The sequence below is a fragment of the Phalacrocorax carbo genome, chromosome 3 (assembly GCF_963921805.1).
Source record: "Phalacrocorax carbo chromosome 3, bPhaCar2.1, whole genome shotgun sequence".
In the NCBI taxonomy this organism is placed as follows: domain Eukaryota; kingdom Metazoa; phylum Chordata; class Aves; order Suliformes; family Phalacrocoracidae; genus Phalacrocorax; species Phalacrocorax carbo.
This window is the reverse complement of record NC_087515.1, coordinates 5640588-5663407: the sequence shown is the minus strand read 5'-3', so window position 1 is coordinate 5663407 and position 22820 is coordinate 5640588. Positions and strand designations below refer to the sequence as shown.

At 41.9% G+C, this 22820-nt stretch overlaps 1 long non-coding RNA gene across 2 annotated transcripts in view; it reads left to right on the top strand.

Moving 5' to 3' along the window:
• LOC135312430 (uncharacterized) overlaps positions 1–22820 on the top strand; it is an 89478-nt gene that overhangs the window by 13886 nt on the left and 52772 nt on the right. The window contains exon 4 of one of the 2 annotated variants that reach the window (XR_010371947.1): positions 14517–15262. The exons of the other annotated variant lie outside the window; for it this stretch is intronic. This is a non-coding gene — a long non-coding RNA (uncharacterized LOC135312430). Of the gene's footprint in view, positions 1–14516; positions 15263–22820 lie in introns of those variants that run through there. 2 annotated transcript variants of the gene reach the window in all.

Here is a 22820-nt window from a genome sequence, read left to right as displayed (position 1 = left end):
AGATTGTTACCAGATATATATACGAACCACTCAAATCTAGGGAGATACCTTACATGGGTTTACCATCCTTTGCTGTTAAACTGAAATGGTGTGAGGACAGCTTTCTTCATTACATCTCATAATTTTTTGTATCAGAAGAGAAATGGGAAGTTTGGGAGGTTTCTTTAACACACTGGGCTGCATTTCAGTTCAGAGAGACTGAGAGAAGATAGAGATTTCCTGTTTATTCAAGTTATTTTGTCCTTTCCCACTAAATACATTGGCTTGGACAAAAATCCAGAATTTAAATACCTGACTGTGCTTATATGTGCATGTATATATGTGCTTCTGTCAAATATACATTATTTATATACACATCTATGTTATAAAAGAATGCTCAGAGACATAATAACAAGCTTTTCCAGTATATTCTTATTTCCACTTGTGCAAAAAGATCAGCCAAATGTTAACATTACAACCATTTTGCAGCTATTTGCAGAACATGAATTATTTCTTCTCACTTCAATGTGTCATTGTGATTAATTCACATTGGAGAGTAACATTCCATTTTTAATTTAACTAGCTCCATTTAATTCTGAGTCCTTGTTAGAATGTAGCTTAAACAATGACCGCATCTTATGAAAATATACAAGAAGAAAATAACATCTGCTGCACTATGTTGGCAAACACCAGGGCTAATGGGTGGTTGTCAGTATCAAAACAGATGTCTGTTTACAGTTAAAAAAACATTCTTCACCAGTTTAAGTAAATTCCTAAATTCATTTAACTCTCGTTTGCAGTGTGTGGCTCAAATTGCTTTGCTATGGTGATGCATGATGGAAATGTTGATAGATTGAAAGGTTTCTGTTCCCCTTAAGAAGTCTGACTTAAATGCGACATGTAAGTTGGCTAGTGGAATGCATAAGGACAATTTGATTTGGTGAGGATTATCTTGTCAGTGGGAGAAAACTTTCATAATTTGCTGAATATAGTCATCTACTTAGGAGTATTACAGTTCAGAATGCTGGAGGGTTTTACTGCAGTGGAAAATGAATGTTGAAGGGAAAGAACACAAATAGTCATATCATACAATCGAGTGAAATAAAATGGAAACAACATCGGTGCTCTCCCTACATCATATTCTTAGCAATCCTCAGCCTATAGATCTTGCATCCTCTTACATCTACCCCACTTCCTAGTGTTAACAATGGAGGTGCTGATCCTCAAAACAGTGAACAAACTGCATGCAAGGCCCGTAGTCCTGTCTGTAGGCCACTCTTCCATTTGTCTCTCCTCACTGAAGAGGCATTAAATTCAGTTCCTTCTTCCTCTTGGGATAAGAAGTTCCTTTAAACCTTTCTTGGTTATTGAAGTCAGTATTAGGAAAATTCCTTTTCTAATGAAAAGGTTTATTTCAGCCAAGACATTCAGTGTATATTGAGTCTGTGGCCTGCAGGTCAGGACTGAGCCAGCAATGCAGATTCTAGATGATTTCCCTGAATTTCTAGAATTTTTTAACCTTGTGATGATGTCTCTAGCCTGTCAAGTTTCATAGCTGCATGTCCACTTTCATGCAGATGTGTGCATTAGACAATATATTTTGACCACATTTTTTCATAATGGTGGCATTAATACTCGAATAACCTCATCATGGCGTACATTCTCTTTCCTGTCACTTTTTCTTCAAAGCAGGCAGCATTTAAGAAGATTAATTGATTTTGGGGAATGAGTCAGCAAATGACATGTTGTGTTTATCATACACAGAAAATTAGTGTTACAGTATGTCAGTAATTCACAATGACATATAAATTGGACTGAATCCAGCACAGATGACAGAGTGGTGAACAATGCTCATTATTCAATTTAGATTTATGAACATCAAGAAGAATTAAAGATAAATCTGTAGGTGTTATGGAGGCTTTTGCTGTTTTGTCAGGATAATCCTTAAGTATTGCACATACTTAAACAATTAAAGAGGTTAAAAATAGTGCATAAGCTCAATGCCACTTCATGTAAACAGCCTTTCACCCCTTGCACTGTAAAAACTTACTGGATTGCTCTGTTTTCCCTTACTGGAAAGTGAAATCTTTAATTTTGTATCTGAAGTTTTAGATGTATCTTACTGTTTGTTGTAGGTATTGACTTCTTACCATGAAGGGTTCTCAGTAAGATGCTGAATCCAAACACATGCAATAAAACCCCTGGGAGGAAGATGTTCCAAATGGTTTTCCATCTCCACGAAATATCTTTTCCTGAACTACTTACCACTTCAAAACTATGGTTTTGGGTTTTTTTTTTTAATACTCTGATCTTAGTCTCTAGCAGGTATGATGCACTGATTATCTTGTAGGAGCCCCTGCCTTCTGACTTCTTATTCCTCTGATGCTTCTTGTGTTTGGTTGCTTCTCTGCTACATCTCCCAGCCAACAGCAGGAGCAAGGCAAGGGAGAAGGTACAGGTGGAGAGAACTTCCTGTGCTTAGAAATCAACAAAGCCATGACTTATCATTTATTCCACAATTACAGTTTATGGTGCACTGGATGTATGTGGAATCCCAGAATAATTGCGGTGTGTGAAAAGTTGGTTTCTTTGACTACTCTGTCTTTGCAGTGATAAACTCTGAAATGAAGACAACCACGCAAACCATTTTTGGTGTCAGATTTCCTTTTCAGCTTTGTTTCTGTTCCTGGGGTAGGTCTTCAGGGGTTCTGGTCTATAAAAACACTTAAATGCTTGCATTCATGTAATTTTTCTTCCTTTTGCACAGAGTCAGATTAAAAACTGCATCCTTCTCGTATGCCTGGTAATAGGCTATGCACTTTACAGCCTCACTAAAGCCAAAAATAAGAAACAGAATGTGGCCTCCAGAGAAAAACTGAGCAGAAAGTTTGGATCACTGTGTTCTGGCAGGATGGCAGAATATGCACTTCTATTCCCTGTTTTTATTCATGCAGAATTGGAAGAACCTGTCTTCTGTATATTTTGTCCTGTGAGATGGAGGGGCAGATTTAGGCAGACAGAGGACCTACAAGATTGTATCCCAACTTCCATCTCTCTTTGCCATTACCAGTCTGACCCAACGGGCACTTAGGGTCATGCAGGAGGGGATGTCTGAACTGTTGTGCTGCCTCTTGTTCTGCATTGAACTTGCACCAGAGCATGTATACGTTGAACAAGAACACATACTGGAGTGCACAGGAAAACTGGAAAGCGATGTGTCACCATGAACTACAGTATTGGTCCAATTCTGAAGGGACCTGAGAACAGAGTGGCCGAGTTGCTAACAAAATGTCTAGAACTGCTAGAAAAGAGAGTGTTGTCCTTGACACTGGAGAAGAATTACTTAAGAGGCAGGCAAAGGAAACAATTATCTGGAGAAAAACAGACTTTAGAAAAAATAATCTGCTTGAAACATTCAAATTGAGGGGAATGCAAAGCAATGAAACTTTGTTAAGGATAATCAGTCTATTTCAATCCTCTCCTCCAGTCTTCTTCATATGTCATGGAACATACTTTGAAAAAGGGAACTGGTGGCAAGATATACTTAAAATAATGGCAGGCACGCAATAAATTCTATACACCTGTTTGTATTTTCCTATCATAAGAATACAGAGATTCTAGAAGACCAACTTTTACTTTCTTGCAGAACTTTCTGCCACAAGGATTTGCTAAGTGTACGTTAAAACAAATAAACAAACAAAACCCAACAACAAGACCGCCACAGAAATAGTAACAATCCTCTTTTTTATAAGTTCATGTGATTTTGAAAAGTGTATACTTACAGACATTTGTTTCAGGACACAGACCATAACAAGGATAATGATAGCCATTTTTCTCCCCTTACCTCTTTCCTACATATCTTATGGTCCTAGTGAATACCAGACAATGCATAGCTCCAAACCGTAACCTTCTTATAATTAAAATCAACTATGAATTTTGTGTGCCTATTGCAGGTTGTAGCCATCAAATATCACTTTTGCCAGTGTCCTCAGTCAAAGGAAGAACTGTGAGGCTAGAGCTGTTTCTTTAAAAAAAAAAAATTCCAACAAGTTACAAGGGGTGAATGGAGGAACAGCCTTTTGTACTGTGTTTGATATCTTAGTGGATCTGTGGCGTGTCTGTGTCAATGGAAACACTGATTTCCTTTGTGTTGCTGGCCATCTTTTGTACAGGAAAGGCACAAGTCTTGCTTGGAGTTATTTGAGGCTAAGAAAGTATTAATGCTTCATTGAGAGGATTACTTTTTGTCTGTAACATAAATAAAAATCAACCATACCATTGCATGGAAGTTTGCAGATGATGAAAACTGGTGGAACGAAAAAAATGAGCAAGGTAGGTCATTTAAGAAGAGCAGCTGATATTACATTATGAACTAGGTGCATTTATGCATGACAAATGAAAGGCTGCATGTTTCAGAAGCAAAAATATGTAGATCCCATTTACACAGTGGGGGCTGTGTTTTGAGAAAGGAAACTTCAGAAAGGATGGGGAAGGGCCAGGGATTGAGGGGTAATTGGCTGAACATGTGCTCCTGGTTTTACGCTGAGGCTGTGTAGCTAGCACAGCCCTTGGCAGTGTAGCAGAGGGAATCCAGAGCAGGGATGGAGAAGCACGTTTTGCCATTATGCAGCATTAGTGCGCCTGTTTCAGGGCTTCCTTGTCCTGTGCTGGTGTTAATATACTTAGTAAGGGAGAGACGAGAGAACAGTGGTGCAGAAAACCAGTTAAGTCTCCCAGAATAAAAGGTAAGCTGTCAAATTCATCCATTCAGGTGACTTGAGGTGACTTCATCACTCTTAATACACACAGGAAGATTTATAGTAGGGCAGTTTTAATGAGCTCTAATAGGGGAATTGGACCTACTCATATTGGAAATAGAGTGCCAAATATTCTAATGGGATGGTAATTAGCGCCTGGGACATAGCAGTAATGATGGATTTTCTATCACTTCCAAGACCTTAAATCTGATTGTGCACTTCTCCATACAATTAGTTTTAACTGCAGCTTATTAAAGTGACTTGGAAATTGCTGGGTGAGGCTGTCTGCTCTGGCTAAATGAGTGTTTTCTGTTTTAAACTTACTTGTAGTTGGTGTAGAGTCCTGGTCTGCAGAAAGTTCCAAGGTTCAGTTTTACTGAAAGTACAAACCACCTTTAAAATTGCAGATCGCTGGAACGTGTGTTGGCAGGAATGGAAGCGCTCTCCCTCATTGTGGTTTTTCTCTCAGGCAGCACTAGTTTTTTCAGCGTGGTCTCTGCTCATTCTGATCACCTATGTCCTCAAGGGAGACCTGGCAGATCACTCTGTTCTTGCTACTGTTTTTCAGCATGTTTTTGACCATGTGAGAGCAATTCCCTGCACTGTTACACCACTTAGCCCTAGTGGAGAGTCCTGTAAATTCCACTGAATGCTGCCATGGTGCTTTTGGTGTGACAGAATGGGAAATTGCATCCAAACTTCTTGAACTGTATGTACAACTACGGAAGGATGAGATGCTGCTAATTCAGGAGAGGTGGTTCAACTCCATCTTCTGTAACTGTAGCTTTCTATCCACTTCTGTTTCATGTAAAGGTATATTTCTTTCAACCCTGGCTATAACAAACTGAAGGCAAGCGCTGCAGTTACTTCAGCACACATAATTTGCAATGGAAATAATGAAATCACCTTTCATCCCAAAAGAGATGGATGTCTGAGAGACACATTCTGCTCTATGATACCTTTGTTACCTGCATGGGATTGTACTGCTGCGAAAGTACAATATATCCTGTGGTGACCTTCCCAGAGGTAGGCTTGCGTTTGATAGGAGTGACCTGTCTCATATCTCAATGGTGTGAGAGGGAGCTCCAGGAAATTCAAAATCCTGTTTAATTTTGCAAGAGGGAATATGTCTCATAGTGCCTACAGTTTTCTCCATACACCACACTCCCCCTTTATTTTACTTGTAGTTTCTGCACATCTCCTTCAGTCCTGCCTGCTGTGCTGATGCAATGCCATCCACAAGAAAACCCCCCATCAATTCACTGTGCACAGAAACAGTTCTGGTAGGATCCAGAAGCAGTCTGAACCTGACCTTGGCTGAACTGGTCATTTAAACATAGCAAAGCATCCATTATTGTAGCGGGTTTAGTTGCATCTCTTCCATCTCACAGAAGAATATCTGTGAAGGGAATTATTTTATTAGCTGTAATTTTAGCTAACCACTCCACTCCCTGTCAGAGTAATCTCTCCCACTTTTATGAGTGACTATAGTAGCATAAATCTTCTAATATTGTGGCTTCTGGACTAACTTGCTGGTGGTTCATCACAGCAAGGTTTTTGTTTGTTTAAGTGTTGTAAAACCAGTGGTTTTTTCAGCCAGTTTGGCTTGGGGGAAATTGTTTGAGGTAAAGTCCCCTACACAGGGAAATGCATTAGTTCTCAAAGCTGTGTAAGGTAGCTTCCCCAGGCTTCCCAGAATCACACATAAGAGTGGTGCAGTAAAAAAAAGAGAGAAAGGGTCTCAGAGATACTCTTGCCTTTCTTTTTCATCAGTCCCATTCAGCGTTGTGTTCAGTTCACATTTTAATCATATTTCAAGACTGAAGCAATCATGCAGGAGAGGAGGAAATCATCCACTCACCTTCATGGGTGTAGTGATATATGTTGCAGTCTCTAAGTTACCTGCATCTGTGACTTCCCAGTGGACCCATTTACAACCTAAGGAGGATGTCTCCCTTGCTGGATAGTCCTGCTGTTCTCCCCGCACTGTGCAATCCCAGGCTGAGCCCATCTGCCATTCTCAGAGGACGCATCTTTACAATTTCAATGGAGTATGGCATGGAGGTGACAAAGCTATAAATGACCTGAGTTGGTATTATCTGCTCTGTGCTTGTCCACGTGCAGATTATAGCTCTGGAGGGGAGAACCAGCACAATCTATGTATTGCAGCAAGGCTCTAAGGTGCAGAAAGGTATCTTGCACTGCTGACATGCTTGCACTGCATCTGGGTACAGAGCATGTGAGGTCTCTGCTCCCTCGCCAGCACCTCTGCCCTCTGCTCCCAGCGTGCGTTGTGGGCATGAGCCCTGACTGCCCTGAGAGGTCTGATTTTGTCATAGAAACCCCAAGTTAAAGCAACAGTATTGCTCATGACCTGTCAGGACTCATAAACCAAATCATTAGCTCTTCAGAACAGAAACGTTTAGGAGTAATCCCCTGTTCTTTTAAGCATCTATAGCTTAACAGTAAGTGTCCTGCCTTTCACCAGGGCTCTTCAAAGGCCAGCACCACAGGGCAGTGCGCACCGGCGGCTCTGCTTGGTTCTGAGTTCATTCCTGCTAATAGAGACTGACTGTCCTCAGACCAGTAGGTGTTATCGACAGAGGCCTATGAATCTAGTCAAAATTTTCCACACTTTTCTTATGAGGTAAGGCTGTGAAACTTCAAAAGACTTCAAAAGATCTTCCCTATTTTGGTACAGAGGATTTACATTAAGTGGTTCTCACTGTTTTACGTCTGTGAAGGAAGTGGATTTTTAACTTGCTTTTCTAGCTCTGTAGACAAAAGGTCCTTGGCTATACATACAGCTGTCAGAAAGTTCATACAATACTTCAGAAGTTTTCCGCAATTCTGGGGCATCTGTCACACAGTACATAATGATTTAGTGTATCGTACTATAGAGACCTTCTGCCAATCAGTTCAATACTGGCTATTTAGGGTTCGATTTTTATTAGGCTAGCAAGCTTTTGAAGAATAGGGTAATGTAGACGACAAAGAAATTTTTCCTACTCCTTCAGCTGGGGAAGGAACTGTTTAAGTAAAAGCAAAGATAGGTGCCTGCAGATAGCAAGGAAAAAAGTCAGACAAATGACAGAAATTGCAAGTCCTGTTCAGTTAATTGAAAAATAACAATTCAATCCTGCTATAAAAGTCTAGCGGTTTGGGGGCAGGGGTGGTGGGGAAGGGTGTTCTGTTTTTTGACTTTGTGAGCTGGTTTGCCAGTTCTGGCTTCTTGCGATCTCAGCAGCCGCAAAACACAACCACAGATCCCACTGACGGTGTGGCTGTAGAAAGAACTACAGTGCATTTTCTCATCCGGGAACACGAATGCTGTGTCATGCTGTCTTCTCAGAATGAATTTTGAAATTGTTTCTGGTGCTGTGTACCTTTATCGTATCCTTCCTCCCTTCCTCTTCATTCAGGAGAAATTTCAGTGGAGGGAACTCCGTGGGATTTTTTTACATCTCCCCTAGTGCAGTGCAAAGAGGTGCAAAAGCATCTTCTACGTCTCAACGAAGCTGCAAAAATGAACACAGCTGTCTTGTCTTCTTACAGCTTTTTTTTTAAGTCAAGAAGGTTTTTGGGATCATGCCCGCCTGCCTCAAAGTGAGCAACTTTTGAGATGGACCAGTAGGTTCAAGCAGATTGGCAGGAGGGCATTTATAATCCTACAAGCTTCAGGAGGAAGCCAAGGAGGAGGGGAGAGAGAGCCCTTATTAGTGTCTCCACAAGGAAAAAAAACTGCAGTACAGATTTGTGCCAGTTTAGACACCAGGGAGTACAGAGGAGAAAAAGAGTGTAATGCCCTAATGGCAAATGATTATATAAGCAGCTCTGCCGTCCTATTCAATATCAGCAAATCCAACCACAAAACACACAGCTCATAGTAAAATAGGTTTGATTAGCTCTGCTGCCCGTGGAAGTGCTTGTTTATATTGAAACAATTGCAGTAATTTCCTTTAATGGAGGTTCTGAGAATGAAGAAAAGCATTTCTGTTCATTTTGGGACTACAGGGCACATCTGATGTTTTGATATGTCATCTCACATACTGAGAGGATGTGGAGGTGCTCCTCTGTTCCTCTGCTTTGATGGGGCACTCCAATTTTCCATTCTGGGTCCCCTCATTAACAGGGGTTTGCCACCTTGACAGACTGGTGAGCTCAATAGGACAGCAGAGAACTGCTTCAGCAACACCCATTGCTATGTACTAAAATCTTCACCTGCAAGGAGTTTGACTGACCAGATACTTAATATTTAGTATTTAATATGAATATTTACTTCAAAAATATTCCACATCCATTTACATAAGCAGTAGTGCAACTGTGGAACGACACACCTGGGAGGAAAAGGAACTTTGTACAGTTTAAAACTTAGGCAGCACAGACCCTCCCAAAGACTCCCAGGGAATAGCATGAGGAGGAGGGAGGGGAAGAGCACAGAATCGGGGAGGCTGGGATAACAGCATAACCTTGTGTCCTCCCTTTCTGCTGGTCCTACTGGCAGGTTGTCTCCGCACTTCAAGCAGAGATCAGGAAACCCAGCGGAGTGTTTATGTGGAAGCCCCTGCTAAGTGTTATCATTGGCACAGTGACAATCCAGCAACCATGAACTGAGGTCGGGTTCCACAAGGAGCCCCTTGGATTTGTTTCTTGTGATTCAACTGCAGTTGCAGCAGTTAAGACTTTCCCATGGTTGGAGCACTAGGAATGTCTCACTTTCCCATGTGTCTTCCTTAGTGTCCATTAATATGTGAGATTGTCCGTCCTCCTTTCCCTCAGTCATCACGCTGTTGGTGGTCTTCTTCCCTTACCCAGTGGCCTGTTTTGTTTTGTTTATCGGCATCTCTCAAATCTTGTTTAAATTGTCCAAGGTTTTGAAAAGATGTGTGGAGAGCAGACAGATACACATAGAAAGCCTGACTGAAAATGTAAACTCGATGGCTCTTGAAACTGGCAGTGGATAGGGCAAGCTTCCTATGTGTCAACAGTTAAAAAATAAAACCAAGAACAAAGATAGGGAAATAACCGTAAAAGATTCCTCAGAAGAGTGCGGTTTAGTGGGAGGCAGTACTCTCAGCACACAGCGGTTGAGACCAGTATATTTTTGGGCCCAATTTTTCTTCTTGCTGTTTGATGGGCTATCTCTCTGAGACAGCACCATACTCCTATTTCAGCTTGTAGCATCAATGTAATGGAGCTCCTCCCAGAGGTGCTGCTCTCTAGAGCAGGTTGTGTGGTATTGTACAGTGTTTTTAACCAGCTTCATTGTATCTCTGCTCTGGACTTGTTCTGCAGCCATTTCAAATTGCCACACGTATAAATCAAGGGTATTTGAATAATGGGTATTTGGTGTGGTTTCTTGCAGGACGCAATGGCTTCAGTATCTGAAGGGGGACGTTAAAACGGCTCAAACCACGGGAAGGACAATAGGCGTAGTTTGGATTCCAATTTATTACCCAAATAATGCCATTTAGTGCTAGATGGGAAACAATTCGGAAATGTTAGCTCAAATGTCCAAAATACCAGAAGTTCCTCCGCAGCCTGGCACCCTCGTTGGCAATTTCTTCATTCAGTCTCTCTGCTTAGGAGTAGAAGGACTTCCCAGGGTTATCGCCATTAACCAGAGGTGTGGAGGCTGTCCATATTGTACCCGTTGAGTAAGAATGGACTGCCACCTTCCTTAAACCACCAAGAAATTAATTTCTTTAATGGAAAGAAAATAATTCACTGAACTTTTTTGTTTGATTACTCATCAAAACCAGTGGCACATTTGGTAACTATAGACAGTTTCTGATGACAAACCAGCAAATCAGAATCTTATTAATAATACGATTCTTATTAATAAGAATTAAGAAGAATGTTACTAATAATAACTTCTTATTAGCATACCTTTGGGGAAGAAAAATGTGGATACTTCTTTAAGAGTTGGTTCAGGAAATAGAATTTTCTGATTGTGCACCTGAAAAAAACCGAGCTCAGATATTACCTAAACAATTCTTTTTACAGATTATAGTTGTGCTGGAACTATGCTTACTTTATTATCTGTAGTTCTGGTCTACCAGCCTAACATACTGTAAACTGTTACTCCGACGACTGTCGGCAGTTCTGTTGCAAATATAATACTGGATTTGTGGGACTTCTCACTGAAAGTTTATTTGCAATTTAATACCAAAGAGTCAACCTGAAGCATTTAGTATTAAAAATCCCCTCTGTTTCTTAATGTCATACAGGAATAAAAGCCAGTATTTATTTTCCTCCAACTTAATTTTGATATAGGAATACTATTTCAGAATGCCTCCCATTCATGGAACTTTTTTCTAGTAGTTGTCTTGGGGGTTTGGACGTGAGTGCTGTGCTTTGGGCTGGGTGTGCCAACCGGTTCCTTAAGGCTAGTAAGTTCCATTACTTCACACACACATTCCTAATCACCTTGAAATGACAATAAATATCAACTCATATATTAATCATTTGCATCTGCCTACTAATATTAGAGTCATTTGGAAGAAGCCACCTGTGGGATATTTTTTATTCTTTTCTTGTATGTGACAAATATGGATAGATAATCCAAGATGCTTTGAAGAACTGGTTAGGGAATTGCTTATTTTCCTCATGAAAAAATTTTGATAAATGAAAATGATCGATTTTTATGAAAATCAAACAACCCTAAAAGGTCAAAAGTCCCTAAATTATGTAGGGATTTTCTTCAAGGGGAAAAACAGATCTTTTAATTAGAAGTTCTGTATTTTTACCTTTTACAGATGCAGTGTCTTTAATTATTTTTTGTTTTTATGGTGGGTTCAAGCAACTTCAGTTTCTGATTTCCTTCATATGAAAAAAATGATCCACACATCTTGAAGTGTGTTTATTGAGGTATGTTTTATAAGATTATAGCACTGAAGCATTTTTTAACATTTTAACATTAACTGAAGCATTTTTTTAACTTTTTTTTTTAAAAATGAAGGCCATTTGACCACGTCATGAAAGTAAAATACCCTGTCCTTTGTCAGAGACTAAATATGGATATTTTTAGATCAGGAGGAAAATGTTTTGGAAATGTATAAACTTCAGTATTTCTAAGGCAGCTAAAACAGATGCGGTCTGGCTTGCTGACTGAAAATTTCCATAACAGTACAATAAATTGGAAGATTTAGTTATGCTTTGTGGCACCTCTGTTAGAGTATTTTATTCCTTCTCTGTGGAAAAAAACCCAAACCCACAGTTTTTAAAAAAGCAAGAATATGGTGTGTTTTATGGGAACTCCCCCAAAAGGTTATATGCCAAAAAATATGCAAATATATCTAAAAGGCCTGAGGACATATGATGGAAAATATAAGATGTTAAGATGTTTCTCTACTTTTGACTGTGGAAGTTGGATTGCTTGGTCAAAGTGAAGGGATAGAGGGAGAGTTCAGCAAACTGTAAGATGGGATTAATATACTCAGTATGTTAACAAAGGATGAAGGCTGCTTGGAAGGATGGCTGTCAAGCACACAGGAATAAGTGAAAACTATTGAAGCGAGTACATAAAAGGCTTATGCTTTCCTCCCGCTAAAGGGAGATACTCTTCTAATAAAGGTGAAACAGGTTCAGTGTGGTAGGGAATGCGGTAGGCCAGGTACACACTAAACTTGTATCTCTCAAACTATGGCTCTCATGGAAAGGCAATCTTGAAGTTAGGAAAAAACTCTCCTTTTTAAAAACAATTTTCACTACTAGTAATTATTTCTGAAACGCATGCATTTATTTGCTTTTGCTCCCAGCAGCTGCTCATGCTCCAGAGCAGGGGGGTCAGTGTTTAGACTTGTAGCCAGTATTTGCGGATGCTTTGCACTTCCTCAGTCTGGTGGGGCTTAGCTCTGCTCCCAGTGGAGAAGTGCTGATCAACATGGCAGTAGCATCAAAGGGGGGGATTACTGCTGATAGCCATGAAGGCATGGTTTGCATGGTCTCAGATTGTCTGAAAGACAGGAAGGGTAATCACATGAAGATGGATGGGCCCAAATAGAGAGGCATGTCTGCAAAAAAAATATGAGATGTGTTGGCTTGTAACTAAATCCAGGAGAACTGGTTCCTAGAGTCCTATCATGAGACAGGTACCCTGTATCTTTGTCCTACTCTGCAGGCTACCCCGCAGGGAAAACTTAAAAAATAAACAGCGTGTAATAAATATGCTCAGTAAAAGTAGCCAGTTTGTTCAGCCCTTTCAGAATGGGACTCAGTACAGGGTGTGATACACTGGAAGGAGTGGGACAGTGGTTTTTTGGTGTCTTTTATCCTAGCCTAAGTGAGCTGGACACATCAGGACAGTTTGACCTCTGAAGTCTTTCATTCTTTCAAGTCTGTTGAGGCTCCCACGGAGAATGATCTTCCCTTTTCTGTCATATCACCACTTTCTTTATCTATTCCTGGCTCCTTACCTCTTTGTTCTCTGCACCAAAAGCTCATTTACTTGTTTTCTAGCTGGCTGTAGCTGCTGGGGTTCACTTCCTTTCTGTGCATTTTCTTCAAAAGCCTTGAAATGTCACATAGCTGTATGTCCTGCTGAGATGCTCTTGTCTTATTAATGTAACAATGGGTGTTTTTTAATGAGAAAACATGAAAGTACCATGAGCCTTCCTCTGCGCCTCCCCAGACTGATCATGAGAAATTGATGAATTGTGTGAAGTCTGCAAAGGCTTGGGAATTCATTTTAAGTCTGTTTTGGCAAATATGCACAAATAGGAGTTTGTTCTTTAGAAAATGGATTCAAATTGGCTTTCCCAAATAGCGTACTTTGACTAGGGCTCAGGGCTCTGTGCTTGAACACAGTCTGACACAGTATCCCCAGAGTAATACAACTAGTGACTAGTCATCAGTGTAAGAATCAGAATAATATAAGAATGTAAGAATTAGTGTCAGGATAATATGACTAGTGACTAGCAACTTACGTCATGGACTTTGGAACAGAGTCTTACATTAACTGTTCTCACTGACTTTCATCTCTGGAGGTAACAATTTGGAACTCATATATATTCTTTAGTAAGAGCCGTCAGATGCTGAGGCGGCTGCCCGCTGCTGATCTCCCAAGTAAGTGACACAGAGTAGGCCCAGCGATGGGGACCAGGTTCCTCATCTCAGGGCTGGGCTTGGAACTCGTATGGTGCGTGACTTTCCTTGTTTACAGGCTGAGGCATCAGTCATCCCAACAGTGCTTTTGAAAATCTGGTAGGTGTTTGCTTGTGAATTTGGGAGCCTCACTTCCAACTCCCCTCTGTCAAACTGTTGGTCTAAGTTGATGTTTGCTTTGGCTCCATTTTTTGTTCCACAGTGCTCATTTTGTAAGAGAGGAGAAGGCAGGGGAGAAAAGAAAGCACCAGTAGGGTAGGCAGCTGCCTAACTGAGAGGACTAAAAATTTCCCTGCAGTGTTATTTAAAGAGGTCTGGAGAGACCCATCATCTGTCTGGAGTTGCATTGAGTGAGGCAGACCTGTTGCAGCTTGCTGAAGCAATAGTTTGCTGATTTCCTTAGTGGAGACTTTCTTCTCTTGGTTCTTTCAACCCACCATGCTTGGTCTGCGCATGACATTGAGTGAAGGGATATGGTTGGTATCAGTAGGAATCACAGCATTTCTAGAACCAGGGCAAAATACCCAGGACCACAGATTTCAACAGCCTCAGCTTTGGGTTAGCAACAGGGCAGTTGCTGTGACCAGGGTTTTTTGTTTGTTTTCTGGGTCTCTTTGAAAGTATATCACGCTGGAAGGTGATATCACTAATTATTTGTGTCTGCATTAATTTCAGGAGAAACTGAGGCACAGATTCTGGACCACAGGGGTCCAGAATGGTCACACTGGATTATATGATAAGGTGGGGACATGTGCTAGGCTGCAGCTGGGAGCATGCCTTTGACTGCTGTGTACCTTTCCTGGGCAGCATCCACTGCCAAGATACCTCCTGTCCTGCGATGCAGCATCCTGGTGTCCCTACCGCTTCAGGACCCTCCATGCCAGATGGAGCCCTTGAGGCTGGCTGGCTGCACTATGGGCATCTCCGAGCAAGATGTGGCTCTGTGCTGCAAGGACGTGAGAGGCTGTGCTCTCAGCAAAGAGTAGGTCCTGTGCTTGGTACCTGACTGTCGTGGTTCAGCCTCAGCTGGCAACTGAACACCACGCAGCCGCTCGCTCACTCCCCCCCCACCCCTGTGGGATGGGGAAGAGAATCGGACAAGCAAAAGAACTTGTGGGTTGAGATAAGCACAGTTTAATGATTACAATAAAATGATAATGATAAATGATTATGATAATAATGACAATAATGTTAATATAATAAAAAGGGAAAAGGAAGGGAAAGGGAAAACAGGAGAAAAAAAACACGGAAACACAAATGATACAACTGCTCACCACCCGCCGACCGACGCTGCCCGTCCCCGAGCCGCGATTGCTTCCCCCCTCCCCCGGCCAGCCCCTCCCAGGTAACACACTGGGCATGACGTTACATGATATGGAATATCCCTTTGGTCAGTTTGAATCCGCTCTCTTAGCTGTGCCCCATCCCCTCCCAGCTTCTTGTGCCCCCATCAGAGCATGGGAGGCTAGACATGTCCTTGACTAGTATAAGCGCTACCCAGCAACAGCCTAAACATCTGTGTGTTATCTCAACGGGGTTTTTTTTTTTTCCATGCTAATTTCAAAGCACAGCACTATAGCAGCTAGAGTGAAGAAAATTAACTTTATCCCAGCTAAAACCATGACACCATGCCTTCCCAGAATACTCTCCCAAGATCCAGGGATTTTTGGCTCAGGAGTCCCTAACACAGTGGCAGTATCTTAGTTCCAGAGCCCTTAACAGATTTTTCATTATAAATTTGCCCCTGTTTGAACATGTATACATTTTACATGTATTCTTGTCCTAAGATGTTTTGCAGCTTAACCATGTATTCTGTCATCAAGAATATCTTGTTTGCCTTCAAATTGCCGCCTGCTAATTTCGTTTAATGCCCACAGCTATAAGTGGGAATTATGCTTTAAGACCAGAGGATCATTTGCTCAGCATGTAGTGTGTACTGAAATGTGCGCTGCATGGGCAAACGGGTATTGTAGAGCACAGATTCCCCTGGTCCGTGCTTTGTGAAGGCACATCACACTGCCACTAACACTCCTACACCACTGCAGGAAGAGCTTCCAAAAAGTGACTCGCTTTGTATTGTTTTGTACAAAAATTTAAATCCTGAAATCCAATGTAAAGCCTAGGGGAAGAGATGTGGGAAAGGTATGAGGAGGAAGGTTCAGATGAGACTTTGTCTTGATACCTGCATTGAGTATGATTACCTAAAATCTTTTTATAGTTAGTTAGGTCAAAAGTTCAGAAGAAAATAAAACATTAGGGAAAAAGTACAGCAGGAGCTTCCCTTAAAAAAAAAAAAAAGTATCAAAATGTTAAACTGTTCTTGAAAATAGGAACAGTAAGATGTAACAATGCAGTGCAAGCAGGACTGGATACATGAGTTATTGATGGCAACAGATCTTTAAATTACATACAGCAGCGGGGAACACCCAGTGTTAAAAGATAACACATGCATATCCGCATATTGACACATGTTCTCTTTTAAAATCTGGCCTCCTGTGTTGGTGTTTTCATTGGCAGCAGGAAAATAAATTTTGCCTAATATCTCATTTTCATTCCAGATAACATCTTCCTTTTTCCAGCTGCCAGTAGTTACAAGGATGTCATGCATGAGTAGTAGTTTACTGGCATGAAGTGGTGCCTTGGCCTCTCAAATCTCATAGTCCTGACTCCTGTTCTGATGAGATGTGCTGTTTCCTTCGTGGGTTCTGTACCTTTGGCTTTAAGTGGATTGCCTGCATGAGCGAGGCTTATGGAACTGAGATCTTCATGAAGAAAATCATGAGTGCTGTATGCTCAGACGAACTTTTCGTGCTATACAAGCATATCATGAATTCCTTCATACTTGTGTGTGTGTGTGTGTGTGTGTGTGTGTGTGTGTCTAAACCTTATTGGGATCACAGAATCAAAGGGAAACCACTTAGGAACTTCCAGGATTAAGAGCCTAACATTTTGCCTAACAACATCCATCCCCTCTTCCACTACAGAGTCACAGGTTTTGAAACAAAAAAGCACTGTTTTGTTGGGTTAATGCATTAAAGTTTGGGGAGTTTCAGTGATTACGGTAGTATGCAAACCGAATGTAGAAACATCCACCTCGAGGTGTTTTACCCATCACTTTTCTCGAATGTCATCCCTGCCAGCAGGAGTCTGAAACAGACAGCTGCAGCTAAACCAAACCAAAAAAAGTCTTTTCTAGGACTGTAAAAATAGGATTGGAAGAGACTATGAGAGCTCCTTGAATCCAGTCCCCCTAACTCTTCTGACCAGATCATTGTCTAATCTCTTCTTAAAAACCTCCACTGAGGGAGACTCCACAACCTCCCCAGGCAGTCTTTGAGTGCTAAGCTAACCTTCCCACTAGAAAGCTTTTCTAATGTCAAATTTGCATCTCCCTTGTGCAATCGAAGCCATTAATTCTGTCATATTGCAACAGGCATTGGGAAGTCAGTTCCTTGCTTTGCAGTAGCATTTTGTGTACATGAAGCTTACAGTTTCCCCTCTAAGGCAGGGGGGAATCTTTTCCAGATTAAATCTCTCCCACCCCTTTGATCATACCCTGCTGCACGCTTTCCCCAAGTCTCTTCCTTGAAGGCTACCAAAACTGGATGCAGTAATCCAGACTGTGCCTTTACCAGCACTTCATGGAGTAGAAGTTTTATAAATTTCTTTTAATCTATTTATATAGCTTAGTATGACATTTAGCTTCATCCATCTAAGGATGACCTTTGGCATTTCTGTGACAGAGCAGTACTGTAACAGGAACGGCATACCCATGGTTGCTGAGCTACGTGCAGTTTGCAAGTGGATCACGTATAGCTTCCCTGTACCAGGCTGTATAGGGTACCTGGAAGCGTTCCCTGTGACTAGACCCAGGCAAATGGCTCAGAAACTAGAATTTGCCTCTTCAGATTGAAGTGTGGAAGACTCATTTTCAATTTGGATTGAATCCTGGGGTACTCCTCAAGAAACTGTGCTTGAAGAAACTGGGTGAATCCTGCCAATTGAAGGCTGCCAAGAAATCAGCCAAGCTACCATTGTAAGACAGGGCAGCAGCTTCCCTGACCATCCCTGCTACAGAGAGTAAAATCTAGCCAAACTCTTCAGCTGTAGTACTTGTATTTAACTACAAAGGCAGCACTGTCAAGCCTGAAATTGCCTAAGCTGAAGATACCCAAAGGGACAATTTCTGCTGAGTTATGCCCATTGGGAATCATTGGGATGGAGAAACAGGACCACCAAACAAGGTATCTCTGGTGTCCACTTCTGTGATGTGTAACTGTCTAGAGGTAGGCTTAGATACGAAGTACTGAGCTGGTGTGTTAAAAACCAGCACCAAAGTGTTGCACAGCTCCCTGAGAAGCCTGTGAGGGCTGCTTGTCGTCCCAAGTACAGACATGCATGTGCAGCTGTACACAAGCTCTTCTCTATTAGTACAACCTTTGAATGAGTAAACACTGATAAGAGATGCTTAAATATTGTGCCTGAACTATGTTTTGACAGCTGTCGCTTGTACTGTCTCCCCTCAGGTCTATCTTTTAATTACATCAGGTTAACACAATGTTTCATCTGTCACCCTTGGCTGATAGCAGAAAGGCACAAATTCAGCCATGGGATGAACAGATTTAGCTTTTCTTGCTGCCATGATGCAGTGTTTGCTACTCTCCACTTGAATCACTCGCTACCCACAGTCAGTTATGATGGTCAGAAAAAGAAATGGCCTGTCTAGGGGTTGAGCAGCAGTTCAGGGAATTGGCATGTGCTTTATATGATATTGTAGTCCAGCAGCTAAGGCATTTTTAGCTGAATCTGTGGCATGTGGTGTAATTCAAAATCCCAAGGGACAACTGTTTTTTCATCAGCTAAAAGGGTCTGGGAATTGGCTGCAGGATGAGAAAAAAATAGTCTTAGCACTTGAGCGATTTCTTCAGCTATGTTCACATCTTCCCATAGTTACTTAAGTGTTGCTGCAAATTGGAATTGCTCAAATATTCCCAGAGAATAAAATGGAGATTTTCAAGATTAATGTTCCCTCTATGTGCAGACTGCTAGATGGGGGATGGAAAGAGCTAGCTTTTAATGACACATTTATGGATGTTGGGTCAGTCTGCTGGGGAACGGATTCAGTATCACACATCCTCAGTGGTGGGTTCTGCAGTGCTGCTGGGGTCTTACATGTGAATAACGAGTCTTGGAAATACTCTTTGCAAGTGGGCTGCCTGCTGGAGAACAGAGAGTGAAATCAGTTCAAAGAAAAAAGTCCTCTAACAGCTTGGAATAGAATATATTTTTTAAATTACCCTGGAAAACGAATTTCCTTTGGAAAATTTGTAACTGGGAAGATGTCTGAATAGACTCTTTGCTGACTGTTACAGAACTGCATTAAGATGGAACAAAGTACATTATGGTACCATAAACGTTATAGCTTGCATGTGTACGCTCAGAGTATTGCAAGGTTTTCTATATACAAAACTTCTAAATTTAAGGAAGACTGGTTACATTATTCTCTACTTTCTAGCATGCACTAATGTGTGCTTACAGAAAGTAATTTGCACACTTAGTAGTTTCTCTGAGATGCATCATTAATTAAAAAGTGACATTTATCATAGTGGTAATTCACTGGAGCTGAAAATTTGTTATCCTTTTGAACCGGTTTTTATTTACCTTTCTCTCCTCCCAGATCCAGGAAAGGGAGAGGAAGGGAAACACCTCCTGTTTTGGTTTTTTTGTGGCATAAAAGGAGAAGCAGTTCCACTTCCATGCGTTTCCTTCCAGCTCCAGCCACCTCCCCAAAGGCCACTGCAGTGGAGATACGTCTGTCTGGCTGTCAGCCTGGCACCTTCCATGGCTAGCAGTGAATGTACACAGGACGTACCACACCTAAGGACTGGTGTCAAACAGGGCGATTGCAGAGGACTGTCACTGCTGTGTGTTGGCGCAAAAGTGTCCAAGTGTCTGATTTCTTTCACACAAAGCTTCACCATTTTGTTCTTACTGCTTTTCTTGTTTGTATGCTAACATGCCATGACAGGCCTCCTGTTTCCACTCTGGACTGCAGTCTCTCACACAGTGAGGGAGGAGACTGTAGATGACTGTGCATTCTCTATTCAGAGAAAAATGTCCCTTAAAAGGATTCTTTCCCCCCCTTGGAAGGGGTTGTCTGCAGGTCAGGTGGGTGAGTTGGAATGAATCACAGAAGAGAGAGTGAACAGTCAGTTTGGGGTCATCTTTTTTCTACCTCTCGTGTCTCTTTTCTTCAATTTCCCAGTCTCACTGAAGTTAGATCTTTCAAGATCTTTCCTGAGAGCAAAAGAGGATAAAGAAAGCACATCTCTCATTTTTTCCTAGTTGTCAGCCAAGAGCTGGTCAGACTTTAGCACCCATGACCATGTGAGGAGTCATTTCTCTGCTTCTGTGCTAATTCCTGCTCATCTTGGTGAAATGCCTCCTACCTCTCTACCTTTGGTGGAAAGGAGAAACTATCTGAAATGTTCTGCAAACTGACATAAACCCAAAGCACCTTCCTGGGCAGGGAAGAGGTTTGTGATAGCACGAGACATAGGGAGAGCCTTCTGCAAATAGCCTGTGCACACTGCAAATCTGAGATTTCCCTGCAGCAAGAAGTGAAAGGTTGGGGTATGCAGTGTGCACTGTGGCTGCTCAGGAGACTTCACCTTCACCTCCCCACAGCCATGTAGCCTGGCACAGGCTCTCCTTCGCTTGAGGGAACTGTTCTAGCTAGACTTAGTGGGGCAGTATTTCCATCATGGCAGCAGTGCTAGTTCGCTGTTGCTCACTACCCCAAGAAATGGTAGCCCTACCCCTAAAAATCCCTCCTGCCAGAGCTGCTTTGCTGCTGCTGTGTGCTGCAATGGGCAATTGGAGCTGCACTGAGGTGCTGCTAACATTGCTGCAAGCAGCATTAACTTTGCCTGAAAAATGTGCTGGTCACTAAGAGTTATGCCCTTTCCATGGACTGCTCGCTGGCTCCTTTGAACCTTGCAGATATCAAACTTTTCAATGTTAATGTGGAAGAGATTCTGCAAACTCACCAGGAATATGGGGCAAAGCTCTCTCCCACGTCATCTGTGCTTTTGTCTTGTCCCTTCTTCCAGTTCGCAGAGCCCTTTGCTCCTTTCCTTGCTGTGTAGTAGATAGGAACATGTAGCTTTTTGCAATCAAAGCAGCTATGGGGGTCTCAATGGGATTGTTTTTACATGTAAGCATTGCACAAGTCCAGCTCCAGGAAAAGAGGCCAATATTTTCTTTAACACATGCTGGTATAAAATAGGAACAACTCTTCTAAAAGCTTAGAGACTGAGATGGCCTTGAATTAGATCCAGGGACCTCAGATTAATTACAAAACTAAATCAAAATGAATGTTCTTTTATAGTTCTGCTGCACAATGATCCCTGGACTTAGTGAACCTGGATGTCAAATATATAGATAAGGATGATCTGTACTGAAGCAGAATAAAGGGCACATTTACCTAGCTGTGAATTAAGGGTCTATCCTTTGCAGAATTCTGCTGTTACTTTACTGTATTTGAACAAATCTAAGAGCAAAATCAGATGTCTGCTACTGAAGGGAGAAGGTTTCAAGGGAAATTCAGCTTCTTCTACTCATTCTTGCTCCTTTGCCAGAAATTTGTCTCTTCTCTCCCCAAAATGATGCTATAATGTTTCCTGTACTACAGAAACTTACAGTGCATGCCACAAAGGTCACCTGTCCTCTTTCTTTTTTAAAGGCTGTCAGGGTAGAGCCTCTATAAAGGCTGTAATTTTTAACTTGCAGAGTAAGAACCTGAATAAATTATAAAGAACTCCCATTGCCTTTCATAAAGAGATGAACAGTCCTTTCATGCTTTACATAACTGCAGCATGCTTTGGAAGTAAGGTTACATCTATTTGAGTCATTATGACTGAGACAGCTCATGCAGCACTAACTGCAGGCAGATTTCCAAGCAGAGAAAGAGTTGGGGCCTGAAGCATTTTGGGTAGGACAGTATTTGGGAACGAGAGGAGCCTCAGGACCTACAGTTGCCAGGAGCCACTCGTTCACACAGAGGCCCAGTACTACTTGTAGGCTGATTGGCACTGTCTTACCCACTGAAGAGGAAGCATCTCCTGCTGGCTTCCTACCAGCACACAGAGTCTCTAATTTAGGAAAGCAAAGCAGATTCTTGCATGCCAGTCCTGAAAAGCTACCAGCCCTGACGTGGAAACAAGGACAGGCAAATCTGTATAGCTCTAGCCAAGAATAAAAGCACACTCGCTTCTGAATGGAAGCAATTTCAGTGCATGGTGAGATGGAGGGACTTGGACTGTTCAGCCTGGAGAAAACCCAGGGAGATCAGATTGCTGCCTCCAGCTAGGAAGGCTAGGGAGAGTGAGCCAGGCTCTTCCCAGAGGCGCACAGTGACAGGCGTGCAGTGGTATCGGTCGCACACTGCAGCAAGACAAACACCAGCTCAGCAGGGGACAAAAATGTCTCAGCCAGAGGGATGCAGCATGGAGACATATTGCCCAGGAGGGTGGAGGGTCTCCGTCCTTGGAGGTATACACAGTTTGACTGGACAAGGCCCTAAGCAACCTGCTATCACTTTGAAGGTGTCCCTGCAGGGAGTGGGGTGTTGGACGAGATGAGCTCCAGACCCACCTCAATTTTGCTTTGATTCCAGGTTGTTACATATGTTATTTCTTAACTAAAGTGACTGTGGAAAGTTACTTCACTCTGTTTGCCTCTGTTTCCTTACCTTCATGTTGGAAATAGTATTTTTCTTCCATGAAACTTACATCCTTTATTTTTATTGTCTTTTTTAAGCTCCAAGGGTACACTTGGAGGTATACAAGTCATAAAGAAAACACCAGTCTTTAGGAAGGCAAAGACTGGAAAAAATTGCAGGCCAAAATTGCAGTTCAAATACTCTGACACTGCTGTAACACCTTAAAAAAAAGGGTTTCTTGGTGAGAGGGATTGAAA